Here is a 7,538-nt window from a genome sequence, read left to right as displayed (position 1 = left end):
GCCTAGCCACATACAGGAGCCTGAAATCCAATGACCACTTTGAAAGCCTGAAGGTGCGTAACTTCCTCAATACCTATCACAGTTTTGAAGGCCCTGACATTGCAGGATAGCACGAAACCCCCCCCCCCCCCCAAATGGCCCCTTTCTGGAAAGTAGACACCCCAAGGAATTTAAAAAGAGGCATGGTGAGTATTTTGCAGATCTCATTTTTTTTCTTGCAAGGTTATGTGACAACAAATGAGATCTGCAAAATACTTACCATGCTTCTTATCAAATTCCTTGGGGTGTCTACTTTCCAAAAAGGGTCATTTGGGGGGGTTAGGTGCTATTCTGGCATTTCAGGGCCTCCGAAACTGTGATAGGTAGTCTGGAAGTGTAATGAGGAAATAAAGTCCTTTTAAAAGCCTGAAGGTGCTTATTGGATTTTGGGGTCCTTGACTTGGCTAGACTGCCAAAACGTCTCTCACATGTGGTACCCCCATACTCAGGAGAAGTAGCAGAATGTATTTTGGGGATTAATTCCACATATACCCTTGGCATGTGTGAGCAGTAAATCATTTAAGTAACAATTTTGTGTAAAAAAAAAAAAATGATTTTCCAAAAACTTGTGGTAAAAAAATAAATTCTTCTATTGATTCAACATGCCTCTCAGCAAATAGTTTGGGGTGTCTACTTTCCAAATAGGGGTCATTTTGGGGGGTGGGGGCGTTTCATGCCCAGCATTTGAAGTTTATGCCACACATCATTCACTCTTCTAACCACCTGAAGACCAAGCCTTTTCTGACACTTTTTGTTCGCATGAAAAAAATCTGTATTTTTTGCTAGGAAATTAATTTAAACCCCCAAACATTATATATATTTTTTAAAGCAGACACCCTAGTGAATAAAATGGTGGATACTACAATTTCTTATGGCACATAGTACTCGCGCAGCAATTTTTCAAAAGCATTTAAAAAAAAAAAAATACACTTACTTTTAATGCACAAAGACACAATATATTGGCCAATTATTTGGTATGATATAAAATATGATGGTATGTCGAGTAAATAGATACCAAACATGACATGCTTTAAAACTGCGCATGCCCCGTGCAATGGCGACAAACTGCATATATTTTTAATATCCATAGGTAATGCTTTAAAAGCTACCATTTTAGATTTACAGAGGAGGTCTAGTGTTAGAATTACTGCCCTTGATCTGATGTTCACAGCAATCCCTCACAAGCATGGTGCAACCGCTGTTTAAATACCGGCACAGGGTCAACGCTTGTGCACACAGGTGTGCGTGCATGAGAGGGGCGAGTTTATTTTTTTTTTAAGTCTTTTTTTTTTTTTAATTTTTACACTGTACCTTTCATTTTTTTTTTTTTTTGATCACTTTTAATGCTATCACATGGAATGCAAATATCCCCTATTACTTCAATTGGGATTGTCATATATTCTTTTTTGAGAAATCTGGGGTCTATCAAGCTCTATATATCTCCTCTGCCCTTACATTATCTAATCAAACCAAAATCGGTGTGATCAGATGCTTTCCCAATTTACAAATGGCGCTGTTTATATCCTGCAAAACTGAAGTGATGAAATGCTTGTAGCTTACGAATTCTTAGACTATAGAGATGATTGGCACCACTCTGGTCACCAATCAGCTCTATGGTCAGCTGGCAGAAACACCAGCTGCATTCTCAGGTTCCCCCGATGCCACGGCACTGCCCGAGAAGGCTGTGGAAGACAGCGGGGGAGGGGGGGCATCATATCCTGCTGCTTGTAAAAGCAATCCTGCAGCTAATTAGCCACTAGGATTGCTTTTACATGAAAGCCGCTTGCCGGCTGAAAAAAACGATACCAGGATGATGCCTGGAGCTGTAGGCATCATCCTGGTATAACCATTCAAAGTTTAGTGATGTATCAGTACATCGCTGGTCCTTGTTGGGTATATATACTATGTTCTTTTTTTTTTTTTTTGTATGCAGCCAGTGGACTGAATGAAAAAAAGAGAAGAAATCTCTGCCAGAAAAAGTGTGTGGTATGCCCACCATTAGAATATTCCTCCCTGCATCCACCCACTTCTAATGGTGGGCACACATTAGGTCACACTTTGCCACATGCGCCAGTTCCAAGATTGTACAAATGTCTAAATAGTGGCACTCTTGAATAAAAATTGTCCATGTATAAGTGGTACCCCATATGGAGAAATGATGACACCAAGTTCCAAACTATCTTGCCACTGCTCCCCATGTAGTCTGGGCATCCGGGGGGCTCCACGTGACTATCTATTCCCTCGTAAATCTGAAACTTAAGTATAGCCTGTTGTCCTCTCACAGGTCTTCTACATCTTGACCCCATATCTGGCACGCTTGCTGGGGAGAAATTGTTTGAATGCAAGGCGGCCAGAAAAATTAATCAGGGACTCATTAACACAGATGTTTTACTGGGGAGTATATATATCTGCAAATTTTTGGTTAAGGTGATTTGCGAGGGGCTTAATTTTGTGGAGCCAATCAAATTCAGGGTCACCCCGAAGATGACAGAGTGTATTGTCGTTGAAATGCATAAAACACATTATACTCTCATATCTATGCCTGGCCATGGCAGAAGAGAACACGGGCATATGATGAATCGGGTCTGCAGACCAATACAACTGCAATTCATTTCTTTTAGTAATGCCCATGTTGAGGATTAGGCCCCAAAAAAATGTAAATTTGGAAACCGTAATGAGTTTCCATGCCACTGGTCTGGCAAGATTTGAATTTGGGTTGGCGGCGATAAATTGTTGTGCCTATACAGTAAATTGCTTTGATCCACAATCAACGCATACAGATATTCTATGAAAAACAGCTCCAAAAATCAAGGGGAGTAGTTAAATTTGCTATTTCCACCTGAATTCCGGGTTGGGCAGTGAATGGGGAAAGTACGGGTGCTGCAGAATTTGTGGGCTGTCAATCAGGATTTGCAAGCATGTCCGGAAGGATACTAGGAGCTCTATGGGCCTGTGTGCGAATTCTTGGTGGCTGCGGGACAATACTTGTGCTCGCTACCGCACCAGCTTGTACCGGACTTATGGGACTCGCCACGTAACCAAGTCATACTGCAGTGCTGGTATTATTATTATTAATATTATACAGGATTTATATAGCACCAACAGTTTGCTCAGCGCTTTACAGTATAATGGGAGACAATAAAGCAACAATACAGTTCAATACAAGAGGGCCCTGATCTTGGGAGCTTACAATCTAAGAGGTATGTGAAAGACCAAGATGTACTAGACCACTGGTACTTGCCCGTTCACCAAAAGGTAGCGCGGCACTAGTACTGGCACTCTGTTGCATATGATAGTCATCAAAATTTACTGGCAAGCACTAACAGAGATCAGGACTGATTCTGCGTACACTGTGGTTTTGTGTGCAATGTATCAAGTGACAGTGACCTACTGACACTGCACTTGCTGTGGGAGAAGGGGGGGGGTAAGCGTAGGGGCTAAACACAGGTGTTGGCAGGTGCCGGGGCTGATCCCGCTAACACTGCGTTTTTGGGGACACTATACTAATGTGAACGCTGGTATAATGCTGATCTGATCAAAGATATTGATCCGTTCAGACACTATACTAGCAATGGAGGTTTATTGTGCATGAGTGTGTTCCTGGCAGTCAAGGGGTTAAATGTGATGACTGGTGTACTGACGAGCAATCTGACGCTATCTGGGAGGGGCATGAAAACCACGGGAGCGCGAATCATGTATATATATGTGATTTTGACCACCCATGCCGCCCTGTAGCAGTATTTCTGCTATAGGGCGGTCAGAAAGCGGTTTGTGTTACGTCGCTGCATTACTTTAACTGACAAATGCGCGGTCATGCAACACTGCACCCAAATTAAATTTACATCCTTCTTTTTCCCATGAATTGAGCTTTCTTTCGTTAGTATTTGATCGCCTGTGCATTTTTTATTTTTTGCGCTATAAAAAAAAAAGGCTGACAATTTTTAGAAAAAAAAACAATATTTTGGACTTTTTGCTATAAAACATGTCCAGTAAAAAAAAATATAAAAATCAAATTTTGTCATAAATTTCGGCCAAAATGTATTCTGCTAAAAAAAAATCCCAATACGTGTTAATCAATTGGTTTACGTGAAAGTTATTGCATCTACAAATGGCGGGAAAGATACTGAGATTTTTTTTTTTATACTAATAACGGCGGCGATCAGTGATTTATGACAGTGATCAGCAACTTATGGCGGGACTGCGGCGGACATTTTGACACTGGGGTGGGAACTGACTGGGGTCACTGACATCCCCAGTGACACCAATACAGTGATCAGTGCAAAAAAAAACACTGACACTGTACTAATGGCACTGGGGAGGAAGGGGTTAACTTTTTTTTAGGCAATAAAAGGGTTAACTGTGTGAGGGGATTGTTTTACTAGTGGGCGGGGGGTGTGTACTTCACAGAAACACACTGATCTCGAGAGCTAAACTCCGCTCTCAGGAACAGTGTGTTAAGAACTGACAGGGAGCAGAGCTGCATTGTAAATAATGCAGCTGTGCTCTGCGTCACTGTTTGCCGGCAGTCGCTGGGACCCGGCAGGGTAATGACCCGGCCACGATCGGCGGCACGGCTAGGGCGGGCGCGTGCCCCCTACCTGTTTTGCAAAATGACATTTTAAAATGTGATTTTGCGCAGCGGTGCCACCCTGTGGCCGTTTTTACACGGTGGCTGGATGGCAAGCAGTTAAGAATGATCTGAGGTACACAACAACAAGTTTGAGGTGTTGACTTGGCCTCCGAATTTTCCAAATCCTAATCCATCGAGCATCTGTGAGATGTTCTGGAAAAACAAGTCCAATCCATGGAGGTCCCAGCTTGTAACTTACAGGACCTAGAGGATCTGCTACCAAGGGCTTGGTGCCAGATACCACAGAATATGCCTAGTGGCTTTCATTAATGCTGCCCTACTCAATATTAGGTGGGTGGTCATAATGTTATGGCTGATTGGTGTTTGTGTGTATATACTGTGTGTGTGTACAGTTGCAAGAAAAAGTATGTGAACCCCTTGGGATTACGTGGAGTTTTGCATGAATTGGGCATAAAATGTGCTCTGAACGTCATCTAAGTCACAACAATAGAAGAACACAGTCTGCTGAACATAATACTACACAAACATTAGATGTTGCCATGGTTTAATTGCACATAACATGTAAACATTCACAGTGCAGAGAGGAAAAAGTATGTGAACCTTTGGATTTAATAACTGGTTAACCCTCCTTTGGCAGCAATAACCTCAACCAAACGTTTCCTGTAGTTGCAAATCAGATCTGCACAACAATCTGGAGTAATTTTGGACCACTCCTCTTCACAAAACTGTTTCAGTGTAGCAATATTCTTGGGATGTCTGGTGTGAATCGCCCTCTTAAGGTCATGCCACAGCATTTCAATCGGGTTGAGGTCAGGACTCTGACTGGGCCACTCCAGAAGGCATATTCTGTGCTGTTCCAGCCATTGTTTTGTTGAATTACTTGTATGCTTTGGGTCATTGTCCTGTTGCATCACCCATCCTCTGCGGAGCTTCAGTTGGCGGACAGATGGTCATACGTTTTCCTGCAAAATGTCTTGATAAACCCTGGAATGCATTTTCCCATCAATGACAACAATCCGTCTAGGCCCTGAGGCAGCAAAGCAGCCCCATACCATGATGCTCCCTCCGCCATGTTTTACAGTGGGGATGAGGTTTTGATGTTGGTGTGCTGTGCCTTTTTTTCTCCACACATAGTGTTGTGTGTTCTTCCCAAACAACTCAATCTTGGTTTCATCTGTCCACAGTATATTTTGCCAGTAGTGCTGTGGAACATCCAGGTGCTCTTTTGCAAACTTCAAACGTGCTGCAATATTCTTTTTGGACAGCAATGGTTTCCTCCGTGGTGTCCTCCCATGTACTCAATTCTTGTTTAATGTTTTCCTTATTGTAGATGTGTCAACAAAAATGTTAGCATGTGCCAGAGATTTCTGTAGGTCTTTAGCTGACACTCTGGGATTCTTCTTTACCTCATGCAGCATTCTGTGCTGTGCTCTTGCAGTCATTTTTACAGGACGACCACGCCTAGGGAGAGTAGCAACAGTGCTAAACTTTCTCCATTTGTCAATGGCATTTGCCATTGAACACCAGAATTGGCAGGTCCACCACTAGCGCCCTGTGCTTTTCACAGATAAGAGCAGGTTCACCCTGAGCACATGTGACAGATGTGAAAGGGTCTGTAGAAGCCATGGAGAACGTTATGCTGCCTGTAACATTGTTCAGCATGACCGTTTTGGTGGTGGGTCAGTGATGGTCTGTGGAGGCATATCCTTGGAAGGACAGACAGACCTCTACAGGCTAGACAATGGCACCCTGATTACCATTAGGTATCGAGATGAAATCCTTGGATGCATTGTCAGCCCCTACACTGGTGAAGTGGGTCCTGGGTTCCTCCTGGTGCAGGACAATGCCCGGCTCATGTGGCGAGAGTATTCAGGCAGTTCCTGGATGATAAAGGAACTGATACCATTGAATGGCCCCCACGCTTTCCTGACCAAAATCCAATAGAACACCTCTGGGATATCATGTTTCGGTCCATCCGACGCCGCCAGGTTGCACCTCACCTCATCTTTGATACTCCTTGTCTGATATGCTGAAAGAGGGTTCTTACCCTTGAGATCTATGTGAGTGCATTTTTTTATGCTTTAATACGTTTTACTCAATAAAATTGGTAGCACTATGAGAAGCCACCTTCTTTCAGAGTACTGCCCCAAAATGGAGATTGGTTTGAGTTGAATTCCATCAGCCTTGACATGTGGAGGAATTTTTGATATGCATCTGAATGTTTTTTGACCTGTTACTCATAATTCAATCCAAAGAACAAAGGTATACCTCTCAGGCAAACAATCCAGATCAATCCACAGCTCTGGCTCGCCACCACACACAATGCAATAGGAAGAAGGGTCAGCCGCACACCGGAGGATAGATGAATATAGTGTATATTTATTGATCCATAGGACACACAAAACACCAGGACATGAATACAGGACCTGTTAACGCGTTTCACACGTTCTCGTGCTTAATCATAACAAAGAAAACAACAAAGTGCTGTCTTATATAGGTATTAGCCCTTATCTTCTTGGGATATTTACTCACTTTTATCTGTTTGTTATTCTATTTTTTATTTTTACAGTTATAATGTTTTCATAATTATTTTTATCCATTATTCTTTTTCTCTTTCTTTGTTTCTCCTTTTGTTCCACTTCCCTTTCCTTTTTTCTTTTCCTCCTTTCTTGTTGTTCTATGAGATCACTGTTTTTGATATAATGGTTTTTTATGTTTTGTTACAATGTATTAGTATGTGTATCCTCAGGGTTCAGGAGTGCTGATTAGGACAGGTGTTCTTTATTAACTAATACCTATATAAGACAGTACTTTTGCTGTTTTCTTTGTAATGATTAAGCACGAGATCGTGTGAAACGCATTAACAGGTCCTGTACTCATGTCCTGGTGTTTTGTGTGTCCTATGGAT

The sequence above is a fragment of the Staurois parvus genome, unplaced genomic scaffold (assembly GCF_062004578.1).
Source record: "Staurois parvus isolate SC_StPar_1 unplaced genomic scaffold, SC_StPar_1.0 ptg001003l, whole genome shotgun sequence".
Taxonomy (NCBI): Eukaryota; Metazoa; Chordata; class Amphibia; order Anura; family Ranidae; genus Staurois; species Staurois parvus.
This window is presented reverse-complemented; position numbering follows the sequence as displayed.